General features: G+C 35.2%; 1 long non-coding RNA gene across 1 annotated transcript in view; it reads right to left on the bottom strand.

Moving 5' to 3' along the window:
• Positions 1-386: 386 nt before the first annotated feature.
• The window catches only part of LOC125923417 (uncharacterized), a 75,510-nt gene continuing 55,654 nt past the window's right edge, over positions 387-20,242 (bottom strand). Inside the window, exon 4 of the long non-coding RNA XR_007458032.1 lies at positions 387-621. This is a non-coding gene — a long non-coding RNA (uncharacterized LOC125923417). The remainder of the gene's footprint in view (positions 622-20,242) is intronic.

Here is a 20,242-nt window from a genome sequence, read left to right as displayed (position 1 = left end):
ATTGAAAGATGGGTATAATTTGTATTGGCAAGGAGGAAGGAAGGCTTAGGATAAGATGTAGTGTTGGAAAGGCATTGAATATTGTGAATAAATTGGTCTTGTGCTTCTAGAAGAAAGAATGGAAAAAGAAAAATTTCAAAGACTATTAAAATGACCTTTTTTATATTTCTCCCTTCCTCTCTCCTTTCCCAAATACTTCACTGCGAAAGCAAACAGCTCTTCTGTGGTACTCATGTCATACTAATTTTTCAGCATTGTCATGCTGGGAGTTGTCAGTAATTGACGATGAGCTATCTAGATTCAGTTCTTAAAAGGACAAAGCAAACCACTTTAGTGAACGAAATTTTTTTAATATGTTATGTGTATTGTTTGATATGCCTGCATAATTTATCAAGACACTTCAGAATCTCTACGTCACCTGCTCCTCAGATCAGAAGGTGATTGTGGCTTTGGGTGGATATTAATCAGCCACAGCACTGCCTGGTCAGAAAGAGCAAGTGTCCTAGCCTTTTACCTCATGAGACCTTGAGTGTCCATTCAGCGTAGGTCCCAAGGGAACTGCATTTGGTGGACCGGAGTGGCCAGCATGCCTCAGGTGAGATGCGAAGTACAATGGGTGACCTGTGTTCAGAAGCCTCTCTTTCTCATAAAGTACCTAATCCTTATGCACATAAGAACTTTTACTGTTACTCCCTTTTACCCATCCTTTATACATTTTATACTATAACGAGAACATAACTGGAGATTACATGCAAGAGTTAGAAATTTATGGGCAAAATGTTTTTAACTGAAAATAGCACAAATTTAATATGCATGCTTTCATTTTACTTTCTTTAAACATGAATGCTGGTTTAATTCATGAATGATCAAGTTATTGTTGGAAGACACTTTCTATGTACCCTCAAAAGCAGAGTTGACTTTTTGATAATGAATGTGGCTGCCATCATGAGCACTGCATATCTGTCTTTTTCACAGTGGAACCTATTATCAAGAAAGCAAAAACCCCATAGAAATATTCACATGTGTTTTTAGGAGTTAACACCTCAGTAGAGTTTAGTCAAAGAGAATGTGGGAACAATACTCCAGGAATCCAGGAAAGACATTGATGGAGAGAAATGCTGTTTGTTATTCCATGAAACACTACAGGTGGGAGGTAAGCCAAAGAAAAATTTTTGTAATCTACAGTTTTTCCTAAATTTGGTTTTGCTCCGACATAATTAAACAAGCTGCAGTTGCCAAAAACTAAATATGAACAAAAATGGAAAAGACAAGATGTTTGTAGGGAAGATTATAGGCATCTGGTGATAAGAAAGAAAGTCAATAAATATTCAATTGATATGGAAAATAGCTAATTCTACAAATGTTTTCAGGTAATTATTGGCAAGGTGTTTCCTGTGGACTATGTGTGCCCAATAGTAACTCTTCTTGAATTAACTTTTTATTTTGACTGAGTTTTACTCAATCATATATAAAAAATCAGAGCTTCGTTTCTTAATATTTTTCTAATATTTAGAAAAAACAGGATCTTCTATAGGCATATATTGACTGGAAATATCTTTGAATATTTTATATTCTATCAATTATTTGCAAAGTATCAAGACTTTTTATATATGCAGTGTTGATCCAATGTTTCCTTGTTCTTAGAACTTGAAGCTATGTCTATGCTGTGCATGCTCCAAATATTTGATGATATTAATGTGTACCACCTTAAGGAATATTGCACTTGAGTTTTTGTGCTTCTGTTTTTTGAAATGACTTGACCAGAGAAGTTTTAAGGTTTGAGCTCTTTCAAGAATTTGATCGTGGAAGTTTAGGGATCAACAATACTATTAACTAAAACAAGTAAGAGGAAGGAACCTTTAACCCAAGGGAACAAGTAAATGGCTGAAGTTTATTTCTTTGGGAGAATAAATGTCAAAGATGAGTCTAATAAACTTTGCTATGTCAAATGCTTTTCTTCTGTGTATTTTCAAGGATCTCAGGTTTCATCCTTTTCCTTTAATAAAACTGGTTATCCTGTGCATAATTCTGCTTTTATTCTTGTGATAAAAGTCATGAAATTAGAGATGATGGGCACAATTTTTTTTTCTCAATCAACTTAGGTTTCCAGGAAAGTGTTTCCTCTAAAGCCCAGAACTGTCCAGGCAATAGACTAAGATTATGATGACATAGAGGACAGATAGGAGTGGAAAACAGTATTCTATGTATGGATTACTTCAAAGATGCAAAAAGTATTAAAAAAAGAATTCTTATGTAAAATGTTATGGCCATCTCTTTATTTGATAATGGGTATTGACAGGACAATAATATGAAAGCATTTAGGTTTTCAAGCCATCAGTAAATCAATACTTTAAAAGATTTGGGTAAACCACTGATACTCTTTTTTGGTAACAGTTCTGTTATGTTTTTAAGAACCCAAGGTTAAATATCAATGTGTAAATTCCTTCTCTGCATTGGTGTGATAATATCAGTATCTTACATAAATTCTTTAAAAGGTTTCCTCTACTTTCAGGATAAAGGTCAGACTGTAGCAATGGCACATTACACATTAACCATTCTCATCAAATTCTTACTGATGATACTTAGTTTTGGTTTCAGTTCTCTGAGACATCCATATGCCTTGTATATAATATCTTTTCCTCATCTGTCAGCCTCACCAACTCTTCGTCTTTAAAACAGCCTATTTGGTACTTAGTCCACAAAACATATTTTTGCATTGCCCACACACGGATAGCTCCTGATCAAACCTTTGGTTTGAACCAGGCTGAACATTTCTTTGGTTTCTCACAGTTCTGTCTTGATAATTCTTCAGCATATGCATGGTACAGGGCACTAGGTATTTATTTACATGAATTCATCCTTTAAAAGACTCTAATTCCCTGAAAACAAGGACCATATCATTTTCTTTGTTATTACCAAGGTAGGACCCAAAACAGTGCCTGCCTATTTTGGCTGCTCAGGAAATGGTTATTGAATGAATATTTGAAATAAAAACTTACATGCATATTATATAATGGAATTTAGCAGTGAGGTAATATGAAAGTATTTGAAGTAAAGCAAACATCAGATACCTAGTTTATTAAGGGTGGTGCAAACAGATTCTGTGTCTGAACACAAAGGGAGATGTATTTTAGGGTATATGCCCCAGAGAGCAAATGGGTGTATCACTTTGCAAAATCTAAAATGGACTGTTGAGGGGCGCCTGAATGGCTTAGTCGGTTGCGACCAGCTTTGGCTCAGGTCATGATCTTTTGGCTCATGAGTTCAAGCCCCACATGGGGCTCTGTGTTGACAATGTGGAGTCTAGAGCCTGCTTCAGATTTTGTGTCTCCGTCTCTGTTTCTGTCTCTGTGTCTCTCTCTCTCTCTCTCTCTCTCTCTCTCTCTCTCTCTCTCTCTGTCTGTCTCTGCCTCTCTCCTGCTCACGCTCGCTCTCTCTGAATCTCTTTAAAAGTTAAACATTAAAAAATTTAAAAATAAAATGGACTCTTGAGAATATACCCTTCTTGGTGCCTGTATGAAAAGAAGTCAAAACACCTTTAACCTTTTGTGTTAAGGTGATTTGAAAATGATAAAAGAGACACTTTGTGGTTTTTAATATGCTTAATGTAAGTGTTTCTATTCTAAATAGTGCGGGAAGCTGTGTAATTTCTAATTCTAATCTTGCTTTGTTTTCCCATTTAACAACTTTATAGGAACATAATTGCACATATTTAAAATGTAAAAATTAATAAGTTTGACCCAAGTATATATCCATTAAATAATCACCACTTTCAAAACAGTGAACCTATTTAGGGGCACCTGGGTGGCTCAGTCAGTTAAGCATCTGACTTCAGCTCAGGTCTTGATCTTGTGATTCGTGTTTTCGAGCCCCATGTTGGGCTCTGTGTTGACAGCTTAGAGCCTGGAGCCTGCTTCACATTGTGTGTTTACCTCTCTCTCTGCCCCTCCCCCACTTCTGCTCTCTGTCTGTCTCTCAAAAAATGAATAAACGTTGAAAAACTAAAAAAAAATAGTGAACCTATTTATCACCCACAAAGATTCCTTGTGCCCTGCCTCTCCCCGACCTGTATCTTAGGCAGTGACTAAGACTCTCATGATAGATTAGTTTACCTTTTTAAAAAATTCATACAATAGGAATCATACGGTGTATACTACTTGTCTGGCTTCTCTCACTTAGGATAATTATTTTGAGATCAATCCATGTTTTAATGTGTGTCAGTAGTTTCTATTCATTGATGAGTGGTATTTCATTGTGTATATATACCACAGCTGTTGATTCATTCATCTGCTGTTTCTAGGTTTTGACTGTTACAAATCTATTGTAAAAATTAGTGTAAAGATATTTTTGTTGACATATATTTTTTCTCTTGGATAAATATCCTGGGGCAGAATGGCTAGATCATTTGGTAGATATTTACTTTTTAAGAACCTAACAAACCGTTTCAAATTGGATTTATTATTTTACATTCCTTCCAGGAATGTATGAGAGGTCTAGTTTTTCTACATATTCACTACTGATTTCTAGGATCAATCTTTTTAGTTGAGGTATTCTAGTATGTATGTAGTGGTATCTAATTGTGGTTTTAAATTGCATTTCTTTAATAACCAATGATTTTAAGCATATTTCTTTTTGCCTATTTACCATCCATCTCTCTTCCTTGGTGAACCATCTCTTCCAAAATTTTATGAAAGTTTTAAGTGGATTGCTGGTTTTCTATTATTAATTTTTGAGGGTCCTTATATATTCTGATATAGATCTTTTATGTGATATAATAATTTTTCCCCACTCTCTGGCTTGTCTGCATTTTCTTAAGTGTCTTTCTAATAGGATAAGTTTATAATTTTGCCAGTGTCCATTTTTATCAATATTATTATTTGAAGATCATTTTGGAATTGTACCTAAGAAATCTTTGCCTCATCCAAAATTTTAGGTTATGCTTTCTTTTAGAATTTTTATAGTTTTAGTGTTTACATTTTAGGTCTGAAAGCCATAGTAAGTTGTATATAATGGGAAAAGATAGATCATAGTTCATTTTCTTGCATACAGCTTCCTACTTGTTCCAAAACCATTTGTTTAAAAGATAATCCTGCTTCCACAAAGATACAATGCTTTTGTATCTTTTCAAATAATGTCCATATATAGGTGGTTTTATTTCTGGTCTCTCTATTCTGTTCCATTGACCAATGTGCTCTAAAACCTATCATCTTGGTTATCATAACTTTATGATATGCTTTGGTTATCATAACTTTATGATATGCTTTGAAATCAGATAGGATTAGTCCTCCAGTTTGGTTCTCCTTATTAATGTTGTTACAGTTATTTTAGGCTTTTTGTACTTAAACATGAGTTTTAAGTGATTTTGTTAATTTCTGTAGAAAAGCCTGCTGGGATATTAATTGACATTGTACTGAAACTATAGACCCATTTGGGGAAAGTGATATCTTAACAGTATTGGCAATTCCTACCCATGAGTACAGGCTCTGTCTCCATTTATTTTTATCCTCTTCAATTTTTCTGAAAAATGTTTTATAGTTTATAGTGTTTTTAACATTTTCCACCATATTTATTCCTAATAGTTTTATAACTTTTAGGGTATATTACATGGGATTCTTAGAATTTTATTTTTCAAGTGTTTGTTGCCAGTTTATGGAAACTTATGATTTTATATCCATTTTTTATCCTACAATCTTGCTAAACTCACTTAGTTCTAGTAACTTCTTTGTTGATACCATCTAATATTCTAGGTGGATGATCATGTTGTCTATAAACAAAGACATTTTTACTATTTTCCCCAATCTGGATGACTCTTATGTTTGTGTTGCCTAAAATCACTGCCTAGTGACTTGAGTACAAAGTTGAATAGAAATGGTGTAAGCATAAAATTCAAATTCATAGAAACAGAGAAGTGATTGGTAGTTGCCTGAGGCAGGGGCTAGAGGTTGGGCAAAATAAGGTGGTCAAAGGTACAAACTTCCAGTTATGAAATAAGTGTCACGGGTATGTAATTACAGTCTGGTGACCATAGTTAATAATACTTTATTGCATATTTGAAAGTTGCTAAGAAAATCTTAAAAGTTCTCATCACAAGAAAAAATGTATATGCTTGGAGATGGATGTTAACTAGACTTATTGTGGCTATCACTTAGCAATATATACAGATATTGAGTCATTATGTTGTATACTTGAAATTAAAATAGTGTTATATGTCAGTTATATCTCAAAAAATGTTAAGAGCAGGCATCCTGGACTTATTCTGATTTTAGGGAGAAAGTATTCAGTTGTTTTTACCATTGAGTATGATATTAGCTCCAGGGTTTTTTGTTTTGTTTGTTTTATAAACTCCTTTTAGCAGATCAAGGAATTTATTTTCTATTTCTAGTTGAGAATTTTTATCAGGAATTAATGCTGGATTTTATTAAATGCTTCTTTTGTATCTACTGAGATGATCACATGTTTTTCCTATCTTTAGCATTGTTAATCTAGTAGATTACATAGATTCACTTCAGAATTTTAAATCAAACTTGCATTCTTGTGATGAACCCAACTTCGTCATATTGTATTATCCTTTTTATGTATCAATGGATAGATTTGATATGCTAAAATAATTTAGAGTTTTTGTATCTGTGTTCATGAAGATACTGGTCTGCAATCTTATTTGAATGCCTTTACCAAGTTTGGGAACTGGAGGACTTAGGTCTTGTACTATGTTGTTTTGTTTGTCTTTTTCCTTAATGTTTGGTAGATTTGACCAGTGAAGCCACAGGGGCCTGAAGGTTTTTTTTTTTGTTTTGTTTTGTTTTTTTTTTAATTTATTTTATTTTTATTTTTTCCTGTGGAAGGATTTTTACTTACAGATTTGATTTTTGAAATAGATACAGGGCTATTCAGGTTTTTTATTTCTTCTTGGGTGAATTTTAGCAATTTGTGTTTTTTAGGAAACTTACCCATTTCTTCTAGGTTGTCAGATTTATTGGTTTAACATTGTTAATATTCTTTATTTTCCTTTTAAGATCTGTAGACTTGGTAGTGATGTGATCTATCATATTCCTAACATTAATAGCTTACGTCTTCATTCATTTTTTCTTGATCAGTCTGGCTGGAGTATATTAATTTATTAATCTCCTGAGAGATGTAGCTTTTTAAAAAAAATTCTATATTTTCTATTTCATTGACTTTCATTTTGATCTTTAAAAAAAATTTTTTTTTTTTTAACGTTTATTTATTTTTGAGACAGAGAGAGACAGAGCATGAATGGGGGAGGGTCAGAGAGAGGGAGACATAGAATCTGAAACAGGCTCCAGCCTCTGAGCTGTCAGCACAGAGCCCGACGCGGGGCTTGAACTCACGGACCGTGAGATCATGACCTGAGCCGAAGTCCGCCGCTCAACCGACTGAGCCACCCAGGCGCCCCGTTTTGATCTTTATTATATGTCTTTTTCTGTGTATTTTAGATTTAATTAGTTCTTTGTTGTTTGCTTTTTGTATCTTGAGGTGAAGGCTAGGATAACTGATTTAAAATTTTTCGTCTTTTCCAACTTAGGTATTTAATGGAAAAAGAATTCCTTAAATATAAATTAAGCAGGTGGGTTGATAATATTGTTCTAGTCTGCTACATAGCGGCTTTCTGCCTTGTTTAGTCACTTATTGAGAATGCAGTATTGGAATCTTTGACTATACTTGTGGATTTTTCTATTTCTTTTTGCAGTACCATCAATTTTTGCTGCATGCATTTTGAATATCTGTGACTAGGTACATAGTCTTTTTTTTTTTTTTTTTTTCCTTTGGTAATATACTTTGTTCTTAAGTTTACATTGTTTGATATTGATATAGCCATTCCTGCTTTCTTCTTTTTTTTTTTTTAATTTTTTTTAACGTTTATTCATTTTTTTTTTTTTGATAGAGACAGAGTGTGAGTGGGGGAGAGGGGCAGAGAGAGAGGGAGACACAGAATCTGAAGCAGGCTCCAGGCTCTGGACTGACAGCACAGAGCCCGACGTGGGGCTCGAACTCACGAACCGTGACATCATGACCTGAGCCGAAGTCGGACGCTTAACCGACTGAGCCACCCAGGCGCCCCTCCTGCTTTCTTCTTTATGTTAACTTGTGGTGTCTTTTTCCCGTCCTTTACCACTACACTTTTCTATTTAAAGTGAATTATTTGTAGGAAGCACATAGTTAGTTATACCTAACTTTTTTTTTTTTTTAATTTTTATCTAACATGACAAATTCTTTTGTGTTTTATTTTGGATAGCTTCTATTGTTCCGTATTTAAGTTTGTTAATCTTTTTTTCTCCTCAGTATCTAATCTATCATTAATTTTATGTAGTAACTTTTTCATCTCAAATGCTATAGTTTTTATTCTTAAGAATCTATATGAGTATTTTTTTATACCTTCCATGTTTCCATATAGATTTTAGAACATATGGAATACAGTTAAAATGACTGTTTTAATGTCCTTTTTTGTTAATTCTTTTTCAGTTATAGACGAGTTTCTGCTGATTGATTTTTCTCCTTATCATAAGCTGTACATTCCTGCCTTTTTGCAAGCTGAGTAATTTTTTATTACTTTTCAGACACTGTGGGTTTGTACTCTGGCTGGTGAGAATAGGCGGTATTCCCTGTCCAGTGTGAGTGCTGGGCACTGACATCTACTCTTCTGGGTGTTCCTTCCCTGGTCTTGGGTAGTTTCTTGCAGTGACTAGTTGACACACTGAGATAGGAACTCTGCAGTTTTTCAGAACTCTCTCTGAAGCTCTCTCCTCTTTCAAACTCAAAGTCTAGCTACTGTTTTCACCCCAGACTCTCAGCACCATGTCTTCAACTTAGGAAGGCTACTGGGCTTTGGGTTTTCTCTCCCTTCATCATGGCACAGGCACCAAATCTTCCTATCTTAGAAGAATTTATTTCTCAGTCATGTTCCACATGAGCTGAGGGTCTCTGCTGTAGGTGTATTTTTCATTCCAATATCTGCATGAAAGGAGTCAATAGGACAAACAATTTTTATGGTAGAAGGAAAATCTAAGCCAACTAGATCAATAAAACTATGGCATTTGAAGCTAGTTATTTTTGGAGTCATATGTATTATATCCCATTGGAAAAACGAATCCCAGTAGAGAGAGAGTACTTCAACAGGGGCATTAAACATCACATGGAATAAGAAAGGATACATCATTTTTGTATAGGGAAAGGAAAAGCGAATAGTTAAGGGCAGTAATAGAATCTATGCTGCTCGTGTATTCACCCTCTAAAATATGGAAGTGTTACAAACAATAACAGGATTTTTTCTGTATAGCATTTTAAACAATGGAAACAGCATCAAATAGTTTTTATTTCACACTTACTTGTCTCTTCAGTAGAAATGTGTTTAAAATTATCTGAACAAAGAGATTATATATATGTTAAATTAAAAACTCATCAAACATTCCAAGAACATGTAGATTAAAATCAGAATTGTTGGTTAAATCTACACTGCGGTCTTGACCTAGAGCAGCAGTCTAGCAAGACTGACTCGGGAGCCAGATTTGAGTTTAAGTCTTTAGTTTTCTCCTTTATTCTTTATTTAGCAACTGGGAAAACTTAAGCATGTAATTTAACTTCCCTGAGGCTGTTTCCTTATCTACGTAAAGGGATAATAATATCTGTGTCAGGGAGTTGATGTGGATAGTATGGGGGTTAATATATTCAAACTACTTAGTGTCTAGCACAGAATAAGTACTGGACGCATATTTAGTCATATTACTACAAAAAATAATTTTATTATTTATGATTATTTCATTTATATATTATTTACATATTTTATTATTTATTATTGATGATATTTTTGTCCCAAAGTATTTTTAGATTATATATATTATGCATAATATATAAAAATAACTTACAAAATATAAATTACATGAATAACATATACTTGTAAATAATATATATTTGTAAAATTGTAAATAATACATATTCCCCTGAGATACAAACAAAACAAAGCCCTCCAGTTATATGAAACTTTTTCTTTAAGTTTATTCATTCATTCATTCATTCATTCATTCATTCTGAGAGAGAGAGAGCGCCTGAGCTAGGGAGGGGCAGAGAGAGGGAGAGAGGGAATTCCAAGCAGACTCCCCACTGTCAGCGCAGAGTCCAGTGTGGAGCTTGAACCCATGAACCGTGAGATGACCTGAGCCACAATCAAGAGTCTGACAGTCAACTGACTGAGCCACCCCGGTGCCCCTATAAAATTTTCTTTTGTCTTATTTTGGGCATAATACAAATGTTAATGGGGAAACGTGGTATTTGGGCAGCCTTCTCTTGACTAGAATTAAGGTTAGAATAGAAATACAGGTAATGTTGATTTTGATTAGTCTTAAAGCAATGTGAGAATAATAAACTAAGTGTACTATTTATGAATATTTCTGAAATTCTTAGAAGAGTTTAACCTATCACTCATCTCTTTGTAATACTTGATTTTCAGTGTTCCTTTTTCAAATTCATGCCTTGCATTTTGGATGTTTGTGTGAGAGAGAAGGAGATCAAGTGACTTTATCTCTATGCAAAGACATATGTATTACATACATATATATATATATATATATATATACATATATACATATATATATATATAACATATATATTTTTCTATTCTAACTGAAATAATTTTTTAATCTACTCTAGAAGAAACAGAATATTTAATTTAGTGTTTTTACCATGAATGAAAGGATAGACAATGGTGAAAGTGCATTTAGTAAGCACTAAACCATGTGGCTGACACTCTATAGAATACATTTGTAGATATTAAGTCATTTTCACATAAGAGATACATAGAATTCTAATCAGTCTGTCTTGTTTCACCATTTATAAGACAGTAAGTTAGAAACAATCAAACAGTAGTTTGAGGATGTACTTGTGGTTCATGTTTTAAACCCTCTGAATAAGTAAAAAGGCCTACTGTGTTTCTTGTTGCAAATACCTATACAAATAGGATATCAGTATTCTGATAACTTGCAAGAAATGAATGAACTGTCACTGTTGGATGACAAAAATGCATGGCCTCAGATGGATCTCAGTGTCTCCCTGGGAACCTTTCTCTTCCAAACTGCCGTTACCACTAACATGAATGCCTAAAGGGTCATCATTTATCCTGCCTGGGCATTTTCAAACTGGCTGTATGAATTGCAAGCATAACAATCTTTTCAAAATGCAGATTTGAGTATGTTACTTCTAATGCTTAAACATTTCAAAAATTTCTTATCTCCTCTTTCTTTCCATAAAGATAAAAACAAAAAAATTCTTAAATAGGTGGATTAGGGTTCTCCAGAGTGTGTGCGCCCACACACATGCATGAATAAAGAAATTTATTATAAGACATTGTGTCCTGGGGTTATAGAAGTTGAGAAGTCCAGAACCAGGGAATCTGACAATGCACATTCCCATCAGAGTCTGAGTCCAAGAAACAGGAGAGCTGACAGTGGAAATTCAAGTTCTAGTCAAGTCTGAAGGCGGGACAAGATTGCTGTCCTAACTCATGGACAGTCAGGTAGAATGAGCAAATTTTTTCTTCAGTTTCTTCAGTTGATTGGATGAGACTAACCCATATGAGGGCAATCTGCTTTACTCAGTCTACCATTAAGATGTTAATCTCATTCGGAAACACCCTCACAGACATACCCCTAATAATATTAAAGCACATATTAGGACACCAAATATCCTGGCACTCCATGGCCCAGTCAACTTGACATATAAAATTAATCACCACAATAGGCTTCTAAATGCTGTGGTTTGCACCTTATGCCTGACCTTCCATCTCCTCTTAAATAACTCTACCCTCTGTCTTGTGTGTCCCTGCTAAGTAGACTCTGTTTTTTCCTTCCTTTTCTTTCTTTCTTTCTTTTTTTTTTTTTTTAAGTTTATTTATTTTGAGAGAGAGAGAGAGGCAGAGAAAGAGGGAGAGGGAATCCCAAGCAGGCCTCAAGTTGCTCACTTATAAGGTGAGAACATTGGATAAAATGATTTCTGAAATCCTTTAATAGTCTATAATTTTATGGCAATTTAAAATTGATTATTTGTGTTTTCTGACAGTAATTCCATTTTACATGAGTTTGTCTCTTTATAGCATGTACAAAGGAAGTCTTAGCCATTAGTGATTTGAAATTGCAATAATTTCTTAGCCTAAAGCTAAATTACTTATTATTATCTATAATAGATTTTTCTTAATTTATTTTGAGAGAGTTTGTGTGCAAGGGGGGAAGGGCAGAGGAGGGGGGAGAGGGAAAATCTTAAGCAGCCCTATGCCATCAGTACAGAGCCTGACATGGGGCTCAATCTCATAAACCTTGAGATTGTAACCTCAGCTGAAATCAAGAGTTGAATACTTAAATGACTGAGCCACCCAGGTGCCCCCAAATTACTTATATCTAATATAAAACTTATTTTTTTGAAAACTTGCTGTTTGCAGTTCACCTAAGCTATTAAGTTTCCTGTTCCACCAGCTGAAACCGGTCTTCCTACTGACCAATCATGTACTTATGTGGAGAGTAGGATTTTCAGAAAGATTACAATTTTAGTTCTGTGAATTCCATGATTACAGACTCTCTCTTCATGACATCTCCCTGAATGGAAGATAAAATCTAATTAGGAAAATTCTAGAGCTGTCTCCCTCATCTATAAGATGGAAATATTAAGAGTAACTTCATAGAGATGTTGGAAAGATTAAGATATCATTCTCAATATAATACCTAAAATACAGTAGATGCCCCACAATTATTATTTCAGGAATTGATGTCTTGCAAGCAAAAGTAAACACACAGAAGCAACACGTCAACAAATTTTGCATTTTAAAAGTCTCTTAAGACTAAATTTAAAATGCTTTATAATCAAATCCTTTCCTTTTATAAATCAAGCCCAGTTCTGTGAAGATTAAATGGCTTATAGAAGATAGATCCTGACAAGACAATACGATTTAGGTCTCCTCAATTTACGTGTCATGCTCTACTTGTAAGTGGCCTGAAGATAGTTCCCAGAGCAGGAGACAAGCTCATTTTAGAGGAATGAGACTGGGTTCCTTTGACATTGATTCTGATTATCTTCTCCATTAGCCCCAATTACTTGCATACAGACTTTTAATGGGCAAATCAGAAATAATATTTTCTAGAATGTGATGAAGTACTGTGTATCATGGTTTTTACTGGCTGTAACAACATTGATGTTATTTTCCTTCAAACTGTTTTATTCTTACCACTGAAACATTAATTCAAATGCAATAAGGTCTTTAACCTTTCATGTGAATAAATGTTTCCTTTTTGAATTGTAATATTGCTCAAATACCTTTTCCTTAAAACATATACTTGGCAAGAAGACTTTCCTTATCTTCTGATCAATACTCCGTTCTCTTGTGTTCAAAACTCTTTAAGCACAAATAATCTTTCCTTCACTTTCAAGCTGGTAATTATGTTCAGATTATATCAACAGTCTTTTATGGGACGTTGGCTTTGCCTAAGGCTCACCTGTTTGTGATGATGTATTTCATGAATTCCTATCTTTACAACTGCAAGCCTATGTATATTACTTGGTTCCTCTGCACTACTCGTGCAGTGCAAAGAACATAAGTTTTTAGATATGAAAAATCCAAGGAATCCTATCACACCCTTTGCTTTGGGAGCTCTCTCTGGCCTATGGAAGATTGCTTGGCAGTGATTCAGTGAGAATCAGTGGAATAAAGGAAGAAGCTCCTTCCCTTGAGCACTAACTTGGGGCTTTATCTTATTCCTCACTGAGGTAATCAGGGCTCCTTTGTGGGTTAGCAGCCTTGAGCTCTGGGATAAGAATAAGACAAATAGGTATTTAGAGTATTCATGACACAAGCCATAGATGGAAAAGGGATTTTTAAACATATTCTGATGTTTGAGGTCGTTCTACGATTGGTTGGAAGAGACAGCAGATATGCAGGACAGCTGTCAGTGACATGGTGACAAGCAAATATAAGATGGACAAGTCAGAAAAGGTGGATAGTGGTTAATTTGAAAACTTAGCTGGGAAGTCTTTGAGGTTGTCAGACAACATTGTGAGAAGCAGAGAAATAGGGATAGTAGGATTCCTGTGGTTTTTTTAATGCAAGTTGTGAATTATGAAATGGACATTGATGTAACAGATGAAACTGTAATAAATAGATGAGAATATTACCAACTTGACTGAAGGGGGTGGCTTCAGTGAAGAAGGACAGTATGTAAGAGTGCTGAATCCTTCATGATGCAGGTTTAATATTGGCATGATTACAAGAGCCATTGTGAAACAGCAGGAATGATGTTTATTTTCTATGTTTATATTGTAAGGTATATTCTAATTTGTTGTACTGTATAATCTTAACATGCATCAGCATTTTTCAGTTATGTATTTTATGCTTTATTAGGAATAATGACAAAGATGGATTAGTTTCTTCAGCTCAAGTGGTTAGCAATGGCTGTTCCTTTTCCATACTCTCAGCTTTGAGGAGAGATGGTAAGATTGATCACTCCAGCATTGGAGAATGGAATGAGAGGAGACTGACATAGCAAAATAAAGCATTGCTAGTACCTTGTTATTCATTTAAGTGAATACATTTGTGCCACCCCAAGTCAAAGCTTTTATTAATATCACCTTATTCTAGGACTATGTCTGTAGCTAACCTTTTATGGCCTATAGGGAACTACTTACATTGGAGCTATAAATGGTCATTAGAAACTGTACTCTAAGAATCCCATCCTCTTGACCTATCTAGCCACTAATGATTCACACATGTTCATCTTTTTCAACCCTTACCAAGTGGCTGGATGTAAGTAAATAAGATAGATGAATTGATAGATATAAGAAATAAATGCTGTTGTCTTCATCAAGATTATTTTGGTTTGCTGTATCCTCATTTCTATAAACAGTGTCTGGTAAATTCTAGGAGCTAAACATAATTAATTTAAGGCTTTGGAAATTTAGAAAGTAAAGATTATTTCTGAACAAGAAAGGAAGTGTCAATTTTTTGAGTAAATATGTAAGGGTTGATATAGCCAGAAGTGGGAAAGGATATTCTATTCTCAGGAAGTGGGTTCAGAGAAGATGCCTTTCTGGACTGTAGATAATATTTTCCATGAAACTAGTAAAATAACTAGTAATAAGTAAAATAAGTAGTAATAAAATATTTTTGAGCAGAAAATGACAGTTTCATTTATTATTAAGAAAGATAACAGGGTGCCTGGGTGGCTCAGTCAGTTGAGCCCAACTCTTGATTTTGGTTCAGGTTGTGATCCCAGGGTCCTGAGATCGAGCACCGAATGGGGCTCCGTGCTGAGTGTGGAGGCTGCTTATGATTTTCTCTCTCCCTCTGTTCTCCCCAACTTGCATGCTTGCTCTCGCTCTCTCTCGCTCTCTCTCTCTCTCTCTCTCTCTCTAAGAGTACAAATTAAAATAAAATAAAAAGAAAGACAATTGTGAGTGAGAGGGAGAGAGGGGAGACTAGAAGGAGGAAGACCTGGGATTTGTATGGAAAAGGAAAGCAAAATGTAATGTAACACCTAAATGTTTCAGAGTACTGAGGATTTAATAATGATCCCTATCTTAAAATGGTCTCACAATAGTCTCTGTCATAGGTGTTATTTCCCATTATTTTACAGATGAGAATAACACATTTCAGAAGATAAGTAACTTGCAACTTCCATGAGATTATAGAGTTAATAATTGGCTCAAATAATTTGTACGCCTACAATTGAATTTTTGTTTTTAGGTTATCATAGTAAACGGGGCGATAGACCCTTCCTAGGTTAAGAGGACTTCCTTACCAGTGTTAATTGATGGTGGGGTTAAAGGAGAAGAGTGAGGGGGGAGGTAGTGAAAAGGATAGGATGATGAGTGAATGGCACTTGACATTCATCAAGATAGAAGGCATATGGAGAATCGATTTACCAAGGGAGGTGGGGTGGTTTTAGCTGCTTTGCTTTGTGTCTTAAGTGTTAGGTAATTTACTTGGTGTCGATAGATAGCAAATCATTGAAAATTTGGTTTTAACTCTTAATTTACAGATGAGGATTGGTTAGCAGCTTTTATTCTGCAATACTTACTTTTACAAATTCTCATTTTTAAGATTTTGAGATGAATATTTTTATTAAAAAAGCATTTTCCAGCAATGTACAGATAAAAATTATCCACCACTGGACCATGAATCCATGGCCTCTGGCCTTAGCAATGTGAATACGTGCACACAGTCAGCTTTACCAAGAATCATAGAGATTCTGTTGTGAGGCCAAGCACAGATTGGCTGAAGCACAGCAAACATAAGTAATGATAAATGGTAGGATATCAAATTAGAGCAGTTGTCCAGCAGGAGGCCTCTAGGATTGGTACTGAGCCCAGCCTTATTTAACAATCACATTAATGATCTGGAAAAGCAGGTAAGCAGTATGTCAAGCTTGGAGAGATGCTGTAAAAAGCAGAGGGGAATGCAGTAACCTGCAAACATCTTGAATTCCAAAACACAGTCTTATTTCAAGTGAATGGGGGAGAAAACAGTTACGTATTTTGGAGCTATATTTAATTAGATTTTTATAACGACTAACAAAATATATGAAGTGTCATCATTTGGATTAATACCTTCCACCATTTTTACATAAACCACAAAGAAATAATAGAATTTATTTGTAACCCTAGTGTAAAAGGGGTCAGTTTAGTCAGGAAATGACAGACTTTAGTTACCATAGGCTATATCTAGTTGCTGGATCATCAGGAGTCGAAATCAAGAGTCAGAGACACTCAACTGACTGAGCCACCTGGGTGCCCTGTGGTCTCCTCAGTCTGGCAACACATTCAAAGAAATATTGGAGTGCTCTAAGAAAAGTCAATTTTTGGCAAATCTCTTAGCAACCTTATTTATTTGATCTGACATGGCAACACAACTATTTAGGAGGAAAGGGCAACATTTTGAATCTTGTAACTTTATGTTTTCAAACACTTGCTTCAGAGTCATCTGCAGAGTTGCCTCTGAAGTCTCCAAGGGCAGTTGGAAGGGGTGGGGGATGAGTTAAGGAAGATAATTATTTTTATCTGTTACATTATTGTAGTTCCTCTGATGGTGCTGTTATGAAAACAGGGAGGGGAGAACCTTCTTTTGCAGGTGATCCAGTTGTGGGCCCCGGGGGGGACAAAATGGCTTGTCCAAGCTTCTGTGTGTTGTAACTGGGGGCGATAAGTCAGAATCCAGGTCTTTCGACCACCTAGTTCTGTGTACTTTCCACTTGATCAAGGAAGATATGATATGCAAATACTCTTTTTTGCTTCCTTATATTTTTCAGCTCTTTACAATATTGGGGGACCATGTGAAAAGGTGTTGTCAGTAATAAAAGTAATAAGTGTGTGTGTGTGTGTGTGTGTGTATGTATATATATAATATAATGAGAGATGACTGTTTAATAAAACTTTATAATAATAGGAATGGGCTAGGTTTTGCTCAATAGCCATAGCTTGCCAATTGATACATTAAAGAAACTTATTATCTAGAATAGTTAAGGAAATAGATAATTTCAGTAAAATGTGGTAAGGATAAACAGGGTAAGGTCATGAAACTAATATTTTTAGTAAATATAGTAAATGATGAAACCTGATACTGGGGCTTAGCCTGGAGGTTTGGTTAAGACTATGAGGAAGAAACATATTCTTAAAAGATTGATAAACATTAATAAGGCAAAGAAGGGGTACAATATAGGCCTTCAGGGGAGAGGAAATAGCTTGAACAAACAAACACACATGTACAGCAGCCTGTTTTGTAAAAAAGAAATACGTGCATTTTTTCCATTGCCGACTCAGCATTTCCCAATGAGACTTCATAAAGTTGTTCAAGTTGGTAGTGGTTTTATCTTAATAGGTACTTACAAAAATAGAAGTATTTATTTTTCCTTTAAGATGAACATTTTGAGGGTTTTCTGGTATTTATCAGACGACTCTGCACAGTGGTCAGTAGGAACTCATCCAGTTCCAGAGTATATTAGTAAGCTCAAAATTACTAACCCTGGAAATTTTAAACATTGCATAGTCTTAAATTGTTCTTATAGGATATGTATTTTATTTGTGTATATATTTTTATCTTAATAGCAGGTTATAAATTGAGGACAAAATTTAAGTGGTAAAGCACTGTAGTAAAGAAATTAGGTATGGTTTTTTTGCAGGGACAGATGGCCTGCTAAATCCTGTTTCCTCTAATTATGAACATAGACAAGTTATATGGCATCTTATGTCTCAGTTTCCTGTCATACAAAACTGAGTTTATATTCTGAAGGATTGTTGTAAAAATTAAATAATACATGTAAAGTGCATAGAACACGTAAAACTGAGTTGATATTCTGAAGGATTGTTATAAAAAATAGTGCTAGTTGGAGCATGAAAGATAGATTATATTAAGAATAAGAGGGGCGCCTGGGTGGCTCAGTCGGTTGAGCGTCCAACTTCGGCTCAGGTCATGATCTCGCGGTCCGTGAATTCGAGCCCCACGTTGGGCTCTGTGCTGACAGCTCAGAGCCTGGAGCCTGTTTCAGATTCTGTGTCTCCCTCTCTCTGACCCTCCCCCGTTCATGCTCTGTCTCTCTCTGTCTCAAAATAAATAAACATTAAAATTAAAAAAACAGAATAAGATATTGGATTTTAAGATTTATGATATAGAAGTTTCAAGTAATGACCACCTGTATTGTTTGGATTTTGGAATAGGTGAGTAGACATGATGTTCCTTGCATTTAAGAAAATTAGAATCTTAGGAGTTGATAGGTGTTAAATAGATCATCTACAGTAATTTTGAAGTCACCTAAGAAGATTACAGAACCTAAGAAAGCAAAGCACTGTAACCCAGGAACCACACATTTCAATGATTGTTAGGAAATACAAATAACTCAGGAGATGAAAATAATGAATAGATGAACAGATGAGCAAGGACAGGGGAGCGATGTATGCAGCATCAGGCAGTCTCCTTTAGGCAAGAGGGTGCAGGAGAATTCCGTGATGAGACAGTATGTGATGCTTGCTGATGTGTTGGTGCGATCACTGGGAAGAGGAGAGGAAATTCGGGGTCCTATCAAGTGTGGGAGGGGCAAGCACTTCCAGCCCGGAAATGAACAGAGTTTTTAAATGTAGATTTGAGGAATGATGGTGCCATCTGACCTTCAGATTCTAGGTGAATTCCTGGTGTCAAATAAGAGTTTAGACATGGTCATATCAGAAAACAATTGGGGTATATGTATCTTGGTGTTAGGGCCGAAATTAATAAATGTTGATGTGAGGAAATATAAACTTTCCTCTTTGTCCTGTGGGTAGATGAATTTACTTTTTAAGTAATACATTTTGCTAATTAAATGAGTTGATAAAAAATATGTAAGGGAGGCTATATGGAGTCTACAATTCTTTGATCAGTAGTCTCTCTCCTTTGGTGGATGAACTATTGTTAAACTTTCCTCTGATTTTCATGTGGTTTACTTATTATGGTACTTTTTTTTACAATTGAGATATAATTAACATATAACATTATATTTGTTTCAGGTATACAACATAATGATTCAGTATTTGTATGTATTGTGAAATCACTGCAGTAAGTCTAGTTAACATCCATCATTACAATTTTTTTTCTTGTGATGAGAACTTCTAAGATCTACTCTCTTAGCAACTTTCAAATACAGTACAGTATTGTTAACTGTAGTCACCATGCTGTGCATTACATCCCCATGACTCACTTATTTTATAACTAGAAGTTTGAACCTTTTGATCCCCTCCACCCATCCCAACCTCTGGCAAACACTAATCTGTTTCCTGTATCTTTGAGTTTGATTTTTGTTTTTGTTTTTTTCTTAGACTTCATGTATAAGTGAGATCTTAGGGTATTTGTCTCTCTCCGACTTTTTTCACTTAGCATAATGCCCTCAAAGTCCATCCATATTGTTACAAATGAAAAGATTGCCTTCATTTTTATGGCTGAATATAAAATGCTATTGTATATACATACCACATCTTTATCCATCCATCCATCGGTCCATGCATCCATCCATCCATACATACATGGACACTTAGGTTGCTTCCATGTCTTGAGTATTGTAAATAATGGTACAATTTATTTCTTGTCCCTCTTTCGTCCTTTCTTCCTCCTTCCCTCCCTCTCTCTTTCCTTTCCTCTCCCCTTTCACCCCCTTCCCTCCCCCGCTCTTATTTTCCTTTCCTTCCCTTCCCTTCCCTTCCCTTCCCTTCCCTTCCCTTCCCTTCCCTTCCC

Source organism: Panthera uncia, chromosome B1, assembly GCF_023721935.1.
Source record: "Panthera uncia isolate 11264 chromosome B1, Puncia_PCG_1.0, whole genome shotgun sequence".
In the NCBI taxonomy this organism is placed as follows: Eukaryota; Metazoa; Chordata; class Mammalia; order Carnivora; family Felidae; genus Panthera; species Panthera uncia.
Note: the sequence above shows the minus strand (reverse complement) of the source record. Positions and strands in the feature narration are given on the sequence as shown.